This window comes from Podarcis muralis, chromosome 13, assembly GCF_964188315.1.
Source record: "Podarcis muralis chromosome 13, rPodMur119.hap1.1, whole genome shotgun sequence".
Lineage (NCBI taxonomy): Eukaryota > Metazoa > Chordata > Lepidosauria > Squamata > Lacertidae > Podarcis > Podarcis muralis.
In genome coordinates, this window is record NC_135667.1 from 42552496 (window position 1) to 42568897 (window position 16402).

General features: G+C 48.6%; 1 protein-coding gene across 2 annotated transcripts in view; it reads left to right on the plus strand.

Annotated features, from left to right (window-relative positions):
• The first annotated feature begins 7148 nt into the window (after window positions 1–7148).
• ARHGAP27 (Rho GTPase activating protein 27) overlaps window positions 7149–16402 on the plus strand; it is a 64516-nt gene continuing 55262 nt past the window's right edge. The window contains exons 1-2 of one of the 2 annotated variants that reach the window (XM_028702529.2): window positions 7149–7890; window positions 14975–15279. The gene's annotated coding sequence lies outside the window, so the exon portion shown is untranslated. The remainder of the gene's footprint in view (window positions 7891–14974; window positions 15280–16402) is intronic. The other variant, XM_077917484.1, reaches the window with a different exon arrangement.

Sequence of the window (16402 nt, forward strand, 5' to 3'; positions counted from 1 at the left end):
CTAACTCGTTTCTTTGCAGCTTCCTTTGCCTCCAAAGTTTGGGTGTTAGGGGAGACATTGTTTGTTCACCTTTGGTTTCTACCCTGCACTTGAGAGCTCTCACCCGTGGCACCTAGAAGCTATGAGCATGCGGCAGTGACCACATCAGGGTGGGTGGCTAACTCAGGTGAGGGCAGTCTTGAACCATTGATGGGTTAGGGACTTGTCTATCCCCTGCCTGCGAAGACAGGCTCCGGCGGATTGAGGAAACGAGACCAATCGTGGGTCCAGCGCTCAAGAAGACAGTGACTGCACATGTTGTCGAGGGAAATGAGTGACAGATGGGGCTCGTCGACCAGGGAAGGTAACCCCTCTAGGAGAAGGAAAACTCTGATCCTAAATCTCTACTGCCTTGCGGCTATAGTCATTTGTGAGAAAGGCTTTGGCAGCAAAAATCCATGCCCACTGTCTTGTGGGACATCTTCGGGAGAGGAAAAGGCTAAGGGAGTAGTAGACCCTACACAAATCCAGAGTGGAGGCCCTAAGTGTCGGAATCTGCGCTCGGCCAAGCTGATAAAGCCTCATCTTCCTCCTAGCCGAGCCTGCAGAATCGCCTCCCGACGTGTTTAATGACCTGAGCCTTTGATGAGGCTCCAAGGCACATTCTTCAGCAGAGGTCCCAGCACAGGGAAGAGACGAGAGGTTTGGGCTACATTGTAAAGAGGACACCACTAACGTCACATCCCGTCTCCCTTCTCCCGTGAGACTTCCAATAGCCTGGAATCCCTGGAATGTAAACAGAGTCTTGTGACTCCAAAAGCAGCTGCTCAGTGGCAAACAGAAACTAACACTAAGATGGTTGGATGGCGTCTTGTACGCCTCCTTCCGGCAACACCTGCAGCCAAGCTGATGCCAAACGTGTGGCTCTGCTTTCCTTTGGACCACATCAGTGAGGCTGAGAGGGGGGTCTTGTCATCTGAGCAACCCAGGACCTCCAGACCTACTGCCCAGGCAGGCTCAAGCCCCGGGGAGATCACTTCAGTGCTGCTAACGCAGCAAAAATAACACAAGAGGCAGCGGTTATGAGTTACGGGTCTCTGCAGCCACAGCAGGCGCTGTGATTCTCCAGCAGTTTAGTCACACACACACACACATACACCCAAGAGACACACTCCTTTGTCTCTGGAAGCAGACACATGCCAACAAGAAACCAAAAGTCCTTTTCCATTGTTGACACAAACCAGGCAACCAACATGGGCTTTCTACTCAGGAAGATAGGAAGATGCTTTACACAAGACAGTAACTCTGACAGAAAAAGGAAAGGTGCATGAACAGGTGATATTATTGAAAAATGTATCTTTAAAATATATATATATTGAATTTTTAATATATATATTTAAGACACATTGGTGACTGGGTGAATCACTATCACAGCCTTACTGAGTTTTTGAGAGGATAAAATGAGGCATACCGCCTTGAGCTCTGTGGAGGAAAGATGCAATACCAATGGCAGGAATGATGTAAGTATGTGAGACGGAAGCAAAGATATTAATATAGCCTGGGTCAGCTAGGGAAATAGTGTGGTTTTAGTTAAAGCGAGTATGGAGAGGAAGTGATGCCTCTGTGTATGTACATGAGGAAATGTGAGCAGCTTGGGAGGGTGGTTTTTAGATGTCACGTTGAAAAATGGCATGTCAAATCTCAGCATTAGGAGGAAGCCACAAGATCACACCCCACCCGCTCCCATAATTAAGGTTCCCAAATGTGAAAATCCGGACAGAGGTTTTGTTTTGTTCTTGGTCAAAGTTGTTGAACTTCTTTTGGGAACATCATTTACATTTTGAGGCTTTGGGGGGATTTTTAAGGCACTGTTAAAAATTGCTCCACTTGTCATATGTCCGGGTTTTCCCAGACACTTTGCCGATTTGGCAAAAATCCGCCCAGATGCCAATTTTTGGGAGTGATTCCCGGACGTGCCCTCAAAAAGCCTTGGAGCCCAGAAGAGGGTAGCAATTATTGTCTGATAGCTACTATTCCTTTCCTGTATCCAATTTGGCCTGGTTTTGGCACAGGAACTGCTTTGGCTACCCTGTTTTGGGAGGATGAGGAGAATACAATCCTGCTATAATTCTCTTGAAACCTTGAGTGGTTTTATCTGCCAATGAGTCATGGCATTGTGAATTAGCTCTCTGAACTGGAGTTGGGGGGGGGGGGTTCCTGTGCTTCTGTGGGGCCATACCTACCTGGGTTTCCTTGCCCCCATGGTTTCCAACCTCTGTTTCAAGTGGGGCAGGGCTAAGCTGCAGCCTGATTTCAAAAGTGATCTACAAGCAAGCGATCAGCTCAGACCTCTGACAAGAGCAGAGCTTTCCAAACTTTCCGTGTTGGTGACACACTGTTTAGACATGCACCATTTTGCGACACAGTAGTTTAGTTTTGGACACTGGTGGCGCTGTGGGTTAAACCACAGAGCCTAGGACTTGCCGATCAGAAGGTGACAGTTCGAATCCCCACGACGGGGTGAGCTCCTGTTGCTCGGTCCCTGCTCCTGCCAACCTAGCAGTTTGAAAGCACGTCAAAGTGCAAGTAGATAAATAGGTACCACTCTGACGGGGAGGTAAACGGTGTTGCCGTGCGCTGCTCTGGTTCGCGAAGGAGAAGAGGGGATCAGGGAGAGAAAAAAGGAAGTGAGAGAAAAAATGGTGACCCAAGCGTCAGGCAAGCCCCCGCTCCAAGATTACTCCTGAAGGAAAACAACCCTAAAAGGGGGGGAAGTTTCCCCAGAATTGATCCACCTGAGGCCATGAAGAGATGAGTTGCAGGAGAGGTCATCAATGGGTTAATGATGCTCAACTCTACTACTCCCTTACATCCGATTTCAGGTGAGGCAGTGTGCATGCTAGGTTGGGTGCCTGGCACCCGTCATGTGCCACATCAAGTCAATAAACTGAAGCTCAGCTCGGATTAAGACTGGTGGGTGTTTATGTGCTTTGGGAGGCTGTTACAAGTTGTTCCGGAAGCGGTTGCACTCCACCAAAAGGAGGAGGTTTGCAATCTGGGAATCAGGGCCACCAAGAGGGAGGTGCGGCATAACCTGATGTACTAGGCCCAGAGCCAGCTGCGGCCGCCCACGAGCCCAGGCCTCCAGCCAGCCACCGAGCTACTGCAAGGCCAGGTTGTATGGCTTCAGCCATTGCTACAACTACAACTAGTCCAGAATGTGGCAGCTAGACTGGTGACTGGGAGCAGCCGCTGAGACCGTATAACACCGGTCCTGAAAGGCCTACATTGGCTCCCAGTACATTTCTGAGCACAATTCAAAGTGTTGGTGCTGACCTTGAAAGCCCTAAACGACCTTGGACCAGTATACCTGAAGGAGCGTCTCCACCTCAATTGTTCAGCCCAGACACTGAGATCCAGCGCCAAGGGCCTTCTGGCAGTTCCCTCACTGAGCGAAGTGAGTTTACAGGGAACCAGGCAGAAGGGCCTTCTCGGTGGTGGCGCCCGCCCTGTGGAATGCCCTCCCATCAGATGTCAAGGAAATAAACAACTACAGCGGTACCTTGGTTTACGAACTTAATCCGTTCCGGAAGTCCGTTCTTAAACCAAAGCGTTCTTAAACCAAGGCGTGCTTTCCCATAGCAGCGGGGGACTCAATTTACAAATGGAACATACACAACAGGAAGCGAAACATGTTCTTATTCCAAGGCAAAGTTCATAAACCAAAACACCTACTTCCGGGTTTGCAGCGTTCTTAATCCGTGTTGTTCATAAACTAAGCTGTTCTTAAATCACAGTACCACTGTATCTGACATTTAGAAGACATCTGAAAGCAGCCCTGTTTAGGGTAGTTTTAGATGTTTCATGTTTTATCGTGTTTTTAATATTCTGCTGGGAGCTGCCAAGGGTGGCTGGGTAAACCCAGCCAAATGGATGGGGTATAAATAAATTATTATTATTATTATTATTATTATTATTATTATTATTATTATTATTATTATTATTATTATCTGCTTGGATGCCAACTGGTGCTGGGCAGCTCCCCAGTGCCGAAACAATTGCACTGGCTCCCAGTTCCACCACATAGCTTGGGAACTGGGTAGCTGAAGAATTGGCTGCTCCTAACATATGGCTGCCCCCCAGGTGTTATTTCTTTGGAAGCCTGCCAAGAACCACCAAAGTGAGGCGGGTGGCAACTGGCAGAAGGGCCTTCTCAGTCATGGCCCCCGCACAGACCTGCTTATTTTCTCCCCAACAGAGAGAGATGCGCAGCAGCACTTTTCCCACCTGCGGTTCCCAGCACCTCGTATTCAGATGCATATTGTTTCTACAGTGGAGGTCTAATAACAGACATAATGATTCTTCTCATGTGGTGGAGGTGTTTTAATTGCTGCTTTGGGTTGCTGCTGCTGACTAGTTGTATTCTTTCGTGCTGCTGCAATTTTGTTTTATTTTTAACAAGGAAGGGTGGGGTGAAAAGAACACCAAGCAGGGCAAGGCTGCATGAAATATTCATTGGAAAGAGAGAAAACGAGGCCGTGATAAAGACAATTCAGTCAATCCCTTAAAGGTAAAGGTACCCCTGCCCGTAGGGGCCAGTCTTGACAGACTCTAGGGTTGTGCGCCCATCTCACTCAAGAGGCCGGGGGCCAGCGCTGTCCGGAGACACTTCCGGGTCACGTGGCCAGCGTGACATTGCTGCTCTGGCGAGCCAGAGCCGCACACGGAAACGCCGTTTACCTTCCCGCTAGTAAGCGGTCCCTATTTATCTACTTGCACCCGGAAGTGCTTTCGAACTGCTAGGTTGGCAGGCGCTGGGACCAAACGACGGGAGCGCACCTCGCCGTGGGGATTCGAACCGCGGACCTTTCGATCGGCAAGCCCTAGGCGCTGAGGCTTTTACCCACAGCGCCACCCGTGTCCCCAGTCAATCCCTTAGCGCCCAATCAAATTAAACAACAACAAAAGCCCAGCTTTAGACCTGCTGAAACAACAATATTGTGACCATTTTCCAAATGCTGCAGGAGACTTGGGTTATGATGTATGCGAAACCTCCCCAAGGATTTGTGGCACATCCCCAGAGGGCTTCACTTAACTGTGTGGCACCCTTGGCTAATGTAATATCTGCCTGTCTGCCTGGAAACATTTCTGCCAAAATATTAAAATTAAATTAAAACAGCAGCCTCCTGTCACTCAGATACGGTAATAATGATGCATCTCTAAAGGGCATCTTTAAATGTGCCAAATTTTTCAAAGAAGTGATCTCAGTGATAACAGTCTCGTACACGGGTGGTGCTGTGGGTTAAACCACTGAGCCTAGGACTTGCTGATCAGAAGGTTGGTGGTTCGAATCCCTGCGATGGAATGAGCTCCTGTTCCTGCTCCTGCCAACCTAGCAGTTCGAAAGCACGTCAAAGTGCAAGTAGATAAATAGGTACCGCTCCGGCGGGAAGGTAAACGGCATTTCCGTGCGCTGCTCTGGTTCGCCAGAAGCGGCTTAGTCATGCTGGCCACATGACCAGGAAGCTGTACGCCGGCTCCCTCGGCCAATAAAGCGAGATGAGCGTCACAACCCCAGAGTCGGTTACGACTGGACCTAATGGTCAGGGGTCCCTTTACCTTTAATGTAGGACAATATTAGTATATCCAGGGCTTTTTCCCCAGCTGGAACTCGCTGGAACTGAGCACCTCTCAGGTGGGCTCCATTGCCATTATAAGAAAACAAAAGAGGCGTTCACGGTGAGTTCCAGCATCTCTTTTTCTATGAAAATAGCTTTGAGTACTGTATATCCATTTTAGTAAAAAGGCCTGTGGAGTTTCTCAGGGGCAGGGGAGGTATTTTGGAAGTTTGGGAAAGAGGGCCCAACCTTTTCTTGTCCAATCAACTCAGGGGTGTGGCACTAAAGGCCCTTTGAACTCTCCCCAAGCCACACCCTCTCTCCAGGCCACGCCCCCTCACTGCCCCTGCTTGCACCCCAATGTTTTTGTCTACCTGCAAAGTGCCCTTGACCTCGGATGGAGCCTCTTGCGTTCCTAATGGAGGCCAGAGAGGCATGTGCATGTTCAGAATCTGCCCTATTGTGCAAAGAATTTTTTTTTAATGTTCATTGCTCCGCCCCCTTTAACTTTTGCCTGTGGCCCCGCCCACCTCTGGCCTAGGCTTGACCAGAGGGAAACATGGCCCTTGTATCGAAAACGTTCCCCCACCTGACCCTTTTTCACCTAAGGCCTTCACCACAGGCGCCTGGTCGCCCCCAAGAACAAAGGCGCTCCGGCGCGCACATGTGATGTCATACACGCGACAAGTGATGTCACACACATCTCCCGACACCGCGCAGGACGGGGCAACCTTCTGCTACCTGCTGGTAGGCCCCGTCACAGCCACGGAAAGGTTTTTCTGCCACAGGCGCAGAAAAATGGGGGGGTCATTGAAAGAAATGGGGTGCGCACTTGGCCCCACAGATTCCCTAGATGGCGTCCCTGCCCCTCGCGTTTCCCTGCATGACAAATTTATAAGTGGCTTCCTCCTCCCCTGCAAAAATGGCTCCCCGCCTTTTGCTTCTTTGACTCACTTTTGAGCCTGGCGGAAACCAAATGTTGGGAACCGGTGCGGTTATAAATATCCCTCTCTGCGTCTCTAGGCTCCTGGCTGAGTGGGTGCTGAGATGGTAAGAGCAGCTTGCCGAAAACTACCTACTGAGCTTGTGGCAGACCTTCCGCAGCTCAGAAAACAGAAAGCAGCTCCCTTTTTTGCGGTCCGCCTCCCCAAAGGGAGCGGCTTTCTTCTGCCCCTTGGCATGACAAAGGTCTGCCCAGCACATCATGCCCTCGGTTTTGAAAGGCACAGGTAAGCTGCTCCTTCTGGCGACCGACACGTGTGGCTCCTTGTCGCCTTCCTCCGCTGCTCGCGAGAGAAATAAACATGCACACACACCTCTTTTTGGGACTGGAGGAGCCCAACCCAGCCGGAATGCTATCCATGCCCTCCGACAAGCCCGTGACTCAATCAGGGTGGCACAGGAGGCTGGTGGAAATCTTGGACACGCACCGACAGAGAGATGCACTCGGCGGTGGTGTGTGAGTCATTCCCCACTGAGCAGCGCCCTCCCCCCAACCTCCCCGGCCTTGGGGAGACTTCCTCTGACTGAGGGAGCTTCCTTCCTCCATCCAGCACAGGCTGGTGGGAACAGCCCTGTCGTTCTGCCTGCCTCACTCTCGCAAGACTCTGCACAAGTACGGCAGGGCTTGGCCGAAAACGGGCATCGCTGGGGAGGAGTCGGAGGAGACGAGGTCATGGAACTAGGTCTTGGGTGACTGCAAGGAGCTCTTTTTGACGGATGCAGAAGCGAGCACCTGTCCTCAGCTGGAATTGACCTGGGTGAAAGAAACTGGAAGGGGTGTGGCCGGCTGTTTTCCCCAGAGGTGCCTCTTAGTTTTGGTTTTTCGTGTGGCGTCGAAGCGGCACTTGTGGAACGCTCCTCTCGCCGTCGGACGTCTTGGCTGCTGCCCGCAAGGAGAAGCTGATTTTGATCCTTTAGGTGACGGCTGAATGCCAGACTTGGGCTTCTGGCGATGATGAAGATATTTGGGGAGAGCCGCTGGACCAAAGTCTTGACCAAAGGCTGCTGTTTCTTTCCTTCACTCGCAAGTCTCCTTCTCCTGAGGAAGCCGACGGAAAGATCTGTTTTGTGACAGTCTCTGCTCCCCCTCCTTTCCTCCCTTCTCGACATAGTTTAGGTAGGGGAGGACCAGAGGCAGGTTTAGACCAGGCGCACAGGCCTGGGCAGGTCCATGCAGCTCCTGATACAATCGAGGAGGAAGATCTGGGACATCCTTTGAGGCGTAGGATCGAAAGGCAGGCGAAGAAGAGGCCGGGACAGGAAGGGAAACTAAGAAAATGTGAGCCAGCAGGTAAAACAGGGGAACGGGGTGGGGTGAAGGGGTCAAGTCCCGGGAGGCTGGCTGAATCCGCGATGGGACAGCATGGAAAACAGGTCAAAATCACCTCCGTTTCCCCAATGTTGTTCCAGCTGTTGAAAATTCAGAGTGTGAGCTGAATTTCTTGAATGATCAGCTTCGGCAGGGCTTGTGTGTTTGTCTGGGCAAGAGTTGCTTATTAGGGTGCGTGGAGAAATGAACTCTTGCCAGCGCTCCTTGCACAAAAGTGAATGGTCGCTCCTGACATAAAAGTCTCCTCCAAATATTTTCCAACCCATTCAGTTGGCCAGCTAGAGAGAGGATGGAAAAGCTGGACACAATCCTGCATCTCTTTTGGTCCACAGATTCTGGCCCATTGATCTTTGAGAGGCAGGCAGGCTGGCAGCTGTCCAGCGGGGGTAGAGAGGTGAAACTGTGGTCCAGATCCCAGATAGCCATGCTGAGATTGTTTAGGCCCCGGGAGAAATTTCGGTTTTCCTCGTCTGTGCAACTGGAGCGATGGTGCCCTGCCGCACAGTGCAGACACGACGGGAAACAGAAAATAATCGTTGCCATATCGGCCCATTATAAAAATCCCAACATCCCTATTGGGGAAATGCTTTTATAAAGAAACATCTCAAAAGAGCATGCAAGCTTTTTTGAATTCTCCGGAACGCTAAACAATGTCCTGCTATCTGCTCTTCAGAAGTACTGAGGGAAATTAAGGAAGCTTTTTTTAATCAGATCAAGGTCTGTCTAACTCAGTACCTGCTAGGAACAATTTTTGGTCTGCATTTTGAAGTGCACAGACTTCTACGCATAGCTATCGCACACATTCCTGATTTTTGCGATATGGTTTCGGTGCTATTTTAAATGGGGAAATGCATACCAAAAACGTAATGGGCATATAGGATTGAGCACATGCTAAAGCTCATCCATCCAGCCATCTCTAAGCACTGCAACAGCAGCCCTGAAGATGCAAGCAGGGCAGGAAAACAAAGCTCTTTGTCTGGGGTTTATTCCCTGAATCTGTAAACAAGAGTCTCATTCCTCTGAAACATGGAAGTTTCTTCCCCAGCCAACACTAAATACTGATTTCTCTCTCCTTGTTCAGTTTGTCTGTTCCTTCTTAAAAATACATCTATGCTAGTGGTCACAACAACATTTAGTGGCAATGAATTGCATGTATTTCACCATAATAGGGTGAGCACAACCAACACCCTTCTGATGTTTTGTGTTTGATGACTAGTGGATGTTTGTTGTAAACTGCTCTGGGCGCAGCTCAGTGTGGAAAGGTGACATATAGACCAACTTATAGGTGACATATAGACATATATACTCTCCTTCCTTGGAGGTTTCTTTTAGCAAAGGTTGGACGGTCATCTGTCCATGTGGCTTGGCTCACTTGCTCGAGATGTGCATACAATTGCTTTTCAGACGCCTTTAGCTACGGTGCGCTTGTGGCACATTGTGGTTTGGCTTGCATGAATTGTTCCGCTGATGGTGGTTTTTTTTGTACAGACCTGCCTTTTTGTACAGGGGTGGTTAGACAAAGTGGCCATGCTCTGAGTTTTTTCAGCTTTTGAATAGACTTCATCCCTTACCTGAGTTTCCAGCAGCACTAAGCCTCACAATGTGTTTTCAAAGCCAAAAGCTCAGTCCAGGAAACCTGTAAAGAAATCATATAGGCGAGTGCCTCTGAACATGTGACGAGACCTTTCTCTTCCTTACTGAGCTGAAAGGTGACAGCAGTGATAGCTCAGCTGGTAGAGCTTGAAACTCTCAATCTCAGCATTGTGGGTTCGAACCCCACATTGGGTAAAAGTTTCCTGCATTGCAGGGGGTTGGCCTAGATGACCGCTGGTGTCCCTTCCAACTCTTCCAGGTCACAAGGTGGTTTGATTGGTCTCAACTAGGGCCGGGGCCTTTTCAGTACTGGCCCCGACTTGGTGGAACGCTCTGTCTCAAGAGACTAGGGCCCTGCGGGACTTGACATCTTTCCGCAGGGCCTGCAAGACAGAGCTGTTCCACCTGGCCTTTGGTTTGGACTTGGTCTGACCCTTATGTTTCCCTCCCCTTATGGTCTTGATTTATCAGCTACTTTAAAATGAGGCTGCATTTTAAATTGCATTTTAACCTGTATTTTAAATTGGTCCCCCCCCCCCCCCCATTATGTTTTTACTGTAATTTTACTGGTGTTAACCGCCCAGAGCCTGGTTCTGGCCGGGGAGGGCAGGCTATAATAAAATGTATTATTATTATTATTATTATTATTATTACAACTCTATGATTCTATGATCAAAACACATGGACAAACATAAGGGACAAGCAAACAATGTGCTTCCTCTAGTTTCCTTTTTAGGGAGGAAGCATTTTCTAGCACTCAAACTGTAATATTTTTGTGCTTGGAAAATGCAGCATACAAACATATGTGCGGCAAACGTATATACATACATAATTTTATTTGTATGCTGTCTTTCCATAGTTAAAAACATGCTCAAGGCGGCTTGCCACATGGAAATATTATGTAATTACAAACGTAACAGATCATAAGCCAGGCATCCCCAAACTCGCCCCTCCAGCTGTTTTGGGACTACAGTTCCCATCATCCCTGACCACGAATTAAGTACTTAACCCGAGGTACCACTGTACATGAGAATGAAAAATACTCTGGAACAGTGCTCATGCGATTATGTTCGACATCAGAATCAGTCATTTGCTGATTATACAAAGCTTGCTCTCTGCAACCGTGATTCATTTAAGGACTTTCAGAGACTTCCGTTTGTTAGTTTTGATGTTTTGTATTAGTCCATAAAGTTTTTCACTTTGTAATTGTTTCTGGTCATCATGTTGCTTTTGATATTGCTAATTTATGTTCCCGGCAGCAATGCACCCACTTTTTTTTTTTTTTTGTATCTGTTCCTTTTAAAAAATAAATCAGTTTTTGAAAGCCACCTATTCCTCATCTGCAGTTTAGTCAATTTCACTTCTCTGCTTGCTGAAAGTGAGATAGTTTGTCAGAGAAGGCCACTTCCTCCATCTCTAACTCTCTTCTGTGCAATGATGGGCAAAAGTTAAACTACTTTCAAAGGGTCTGGGAACACCTGCAGATTACAAACCTGCTCCTTCAGGGAGAACATGATTCTATTCAGGGCAGGAAGTTTACCAGCTTCCCAGATCTGGGAACAACTCGCCTACAGAGCCTCCATTTTGCCAGGATTCAGATTCAGTTTATTAGCATTCATCCAGCTCACAAGTGCAACCGGAACCTCGCCCAGGACCTCCTTGGCCATTATTGATTCAGACATTACAGAGAAATCGAGTTGGTCCATCACCAGCATATTCCCAGAAAATATAATTAAATAGCATTGGAGACAATGTAATGCCCTGCAGCCCCCTGTGGTTCAAGAGGCATGGGTCTGAGTAATAATAATAATTTATTATTTCTACCCCACCCATCTGGCTGGGTTTTCCCAGCCACTCTGGGCGGCTTTCAACAGAACATTAAAAACACAATAAAACTTCAAACATGAAAAACTTCCCTGAACAGGGCTGCCTTCAGAAGTCTTCTAAAAGTCAGGTAGTTGTTTAATTTCCTTGACATCTGATGGGAGGGCATTCCACAGGGATGGTGCCACCACTGAGAAGTCCCTCTGCCTGGTTCCCTGTAACTTCACTTCTCACAGTGAGGGAACCGCCAGAAGGCCCTCAGAGCTGGACCTCCGTGTCCGGGCTGAACGATGGGGGTGGAGACGCTCCTTCAGGTATACTGGGCCGAGGCTGATTAGGGCTTTAAAGCTCAGCAGCAACACTTGGAATTGTGCTCGGAAACGTACACCCTGTGCTACCTTCTTAAACAGTTTCTGGAGGTAAGAGTGGAACATTTCCACTGAAGCCCATCTCCTGCAGACATACTAGGAGGATACATGGTCAATTGCATCGAACACAGATGAGAGATTGAGCCAGGAGTAGCTCCAGTTGCCAGCACGCTTGCAGGCCGTGGACCAGTTTGGCAGCCACATGAAGGGGTCTACTTCATAGCATCCAACATGGGCGCCAATTCCTGGGGGCTGAGGGGACTTAAGTGCCCCCCATGTATTTTAGGGGGCTGAGTCCCCCCGCCAGATGCCGTGCGATGCCCAGGTGTCACGCATGACGGTGTCACGTCCAGTGTGTCACGTCTGAAAAATGAGCGGTTTTTGTTCTAGTGCTCTGGTGCAACCCAGCCGATTCACGCCAGAGCATCAGTCTGAAAAAGGAGAGTTGTACCAAAAAAATTCCAGGATCCAAACAGAAACCAGGATTTGCTTCTGGGATGTCCCACATAAAACGAGACAGTTGAAGGGTATGCTACATGTATAAACATACAGTGGTACCTCGGGTTACATACACTTCAGGTTACATATGCTTCAGGTTACAGACTCCGCTAACCCAGAAATAGTGCTTCAGGTTAAGAACATTGCTTTAGGATGAGAACAGAAATTGTGCTCCGGCGGCGCGGCAGCAGCAGGAGGCCCCATTAGCTAAAGTGGTGCTTCAGGTTAAGAACAGTTTCAGGTTATGAACGGACCTCCGGAACGAATTAAAGTACTTAACCCGAGGTACCACTGTATACAGTCATACCTCATGTTACGTTTGCTTCATGTTACGGTCTTTCAGGTTACGTCCTGCGGTGACCCAGAAGTACCAGAAAGGGTTACTTCCGGGTTTTGCTGCTTGCGCATGCGCAGAAGCGCAAAATGACGTCACACGCATGCACAGAAGTGGCGAATCGCAATCTGAGTGTGCGCAGACGCGCCGCTGCGGATTGCACTCTTTTCATGTTGTGAACGGGCCTGTGGAACGGATCCTGTTTGCAACCAGAGGTACCACTGTATACATGAACAGCTCTGCTGTGTGAAGGATGGGGAACCTGGGACGTTTGAACACTGCAGCAGAGCCTTCTGGTCCCCTCCTACGGCCGGCAAATGTATGGTCAGCAAGTGATGCTGTCAGTGTGCGTGTTTTGGGCAGGGCTGCGCCCCACAATCATGTGGCCCATCTCACATGTCCCTTTGCTGTGTGTGTGAGAGCATTTCAACAGCTCTTCTCTTGCCCCTGTATCATAACACAACTTCATACTGGGAAAAGGTAACCGTTACGTAACGGGGAGTGCAAGGCCCAATTAAGATCTGGTCCCTTCCGTGCAACCAGGCTCTGTGCAGATCGTTTTGTCACAGACTACAATTCACGCAGGAAACCGCTGCAGCAGCCACAGCTGTAGTGTCTGGCCCCATTTGCAAGACTCCTCCCAGCTAAAAGGAAAAGAGAACAGAGGAGGAAAACAGAGAGAGCTGGTTGTGCACAGACTGACAAACGGAAGAGCTCTGAGACAGGCACACCCACGCACTGTGCTGCCTTTGTTATGACAGTGCGGTGTGGCATTTGGGCTAGCATCAAAGCAGTGCGCACTGGTTAGCGCAGTGCAATGTTACCTCTAGAATGCAACGTGCTATTAAAAGTTGCCATTTAATATGCAAACTAAAACCCTTCCGGTTTCCACACCATCTTCTTGTTTTGAATACATCTTGCTTAACCATCAGTAAGGAATCCTTTGTAAGGGTAGCACAGGCGTATGATCATTAATGGGACGTGGGTGGCGCTGTGGGTTAAACCACAGAGCCTAGGACTTGCCGATCAGAAGGTCGGCGGTTCGAATCCCCACGATGGGGTGAGCTCCCGTTGCTCGGTCCCTGCTCCTGCCAACCTAGCAATTTGAAAGCATGACAAAGTGCAAGTAGATAAATAGGTACTGCTCCGGCGGGAAGGTAAACGGCGTTTCCGTGCGCTGCTCTGGTTCACCAGAAGCGGCTTAGTCATGCTGGCCACATGACCCGGAAGCTGTACGCCGGCTCCTTCGGCCAATAAAGTGAGATGAGCGCCACAACCCCAGAGTCGGTCACGAATGGACCTAATGGTCAAGGGTCCCTTTACCTTTTATGATTATTAATATTAATATTATTATTAATAATACAATTTATATATCACCTTTTATCAAAAGATGCCGGGGTGGTGTACAACATCGGAAACGCATTGCAAAACATCAGTGATAGAAGCATAATAAAAACATAGTCGAAAGCATACTGACAGACAGCCTAATAGTAAAAAAAAATCATCATAGTAACAGTCTTCTCCCCACAATTCCACAGGCCATAGATCATTTAATAGTCATAAGCCTGGGCAAAGAATACTGTTGGCTGCATCTCACACTGTGGACCAGGGGATAGGAACAGCACACTGCACAATGGAAACTAGGCTGGCATATTGACTGCTTTATTAAATTCCCCGGATGGGGAGCAATTTGGTGCATGCTCACTCAGGAATAAGTCACAGCACTCAGTGGGGTGACTTACTCCTAGCTTAGTGTTCGCAAGTGTTTGACATTGCCAACTTCATCTATATCAGCTGAGGGCCTTTGGGGCAAACTGGCCCTCTCTGTTGCTAACCTAGAGGGAAGATGGCTAGTTTCAGAGTGAGAGGGAGAAGCCTTCAGACTTGTTTTCAAAGTAAGGTAAAGGTAAAGGTACCCCTGACCATTAGGTCCAGTCGTGACTGACTCTGGGGTTGCGGCGCACATCTCACTCTATGGGCTGAGGGAGCCGGCGTTTGTCCGCAGACAGCTTCTGGGTCATGTGGCCAGCATGACTAAGCCGCTTCTGGCGAACCAGAGCAGCGCACGGAAACACTGTTTACCTTCCCACCGGAGCGGTACCTACTTATCTACTTGCACTTTGACGTGCTTTCGAACTGCTAGGTTGGCAGGAGCAGGGACCGAGTAACGGGAGCTCACCCCGTCGCGGGGATTCAAACCGCCAACCTTCTGATCGGCAAGTCCTAGGCTCTGTGGTTTAACCCACAGCGCCACCCGCATCCCTTTTCAAAGTAGCCCTTGCTATTTGCCCAGGCTACTTATTAACCGGTGCCATATTGTTATCCTGGAAGACCTCTGGAGAAGTTTTAATATTGGGACCTATCTGACTGCATTTCTCAATGCACGCTGTTGAAATGATTTTTTTTTTTTTTTTTTTTACTTTTTCAGAGAAGTGTTGGGATGCCCTCGGCCTGAAGCCCTCATCCGGGAACGCCATTTGCAAGTCTGTAATCTAGTCTGGGGATTCCCCCCCCCCCATCAGGACTCAAAAAGCAGAGAAACTGCCGAAGAGGAAGCCCTTCTGCTGTTTGGAGGAAGTCCACCACCTCAGACACAGAGAAGTCAGCATCTATCAGTATGGGAGGAAAAGCAAGAGAGCAGGGTTTCTTCTATCAAAACCAGCCAGATTCATGATCCAGCTGCTCACTTTGTAGGCTCCAGTAGGAAAGAGGTTTTCCTAAACCTGCTCTCAGGTAGGGGATAGATGACATGTCAATTCTAGTTTCTCTATATTTCCCAATCCTAAGCTTGGTCCTCCACATTAGCTGGCCAGCGATGGGGGTGGGGTGGGGAGGGGAGGAGGGGGTTAAGTCTGGATGAAAATGTATGCACATTTTTGCATGCATTTAACCTGGTAGATGTATTTTTATATGCAGTGTTGCCCCAGTGTGCATTTTCTTGCAAGCAGTTCTAATAGAACGATGTTTTTGTTTATATTTCTTCCTATATACATAAAAATGTAATGCTGTCATCATCCCACTAGAGGATTCTTAGTGTCAGAAAGAGGTGGTTTGCAACAACGGCAGAAGTATGTGTAAAGCAGGGATGGAAGAAACAGGGAAACGGCAGTTTTAAACAATGGTAAAGGTTTGAGTAAAGCACTCTGGAATAACTGAGGACTCCACATCCTTTATCTCACATGAAGCAACTGGGGGAATGGAATAGGGGAGACATTTGAGTATGGCAAGAAGAGAGAGACACTGAAAGGAGAAAAAGCGGCAGTATTAAACAGCTGAGGTTTGAATAAAGCAGGGGTGGATTGAAATTTATAGGGGAAACTGGTTTGAGAGAGTGATCGGGGGGTGACACTGAGGGTAGAGAAGAGGCAGTTCAAAACAATATTTGGGTACAGCTAGAACTCTTATGTACTGAAGTTCTCTTCCTAGGCCAGCAGGGGGATACTGTAGATAGTTTTCACTCAGGTCCATATATGCAAATAAGGAATTGAAAGTACGTTCAGTGATTGGATAGTTACAGAAAGTCGTTACTGTTGCTTTGTAGTTGAGCTCTCTATAAGCAGGCTGGCTGAACCCTTCAGCCCTGTTCTCTTCTGGCCTGTGAATAAACAAAGGGCAAAACAAAGGCAAAACAATTGGGCAAAACAAAGGCTGGTTCTGTACCTTTTGCCCTCCCCTCATGTTTTGCCACCTGAGGCAGAAAAACCCACAAGCACCTCTCCCCATCCCAGGCAGTAAAAATACAATACAGTGGTGCCTTGCAAGACGAAATTAATCCGTTCCGCGAGTCTCTTCATCTTGCGGTTTTTTCGTCTTGCGAAGGACGGCTATTAGCGGCTTAGCGGCTATTAACAGCTTA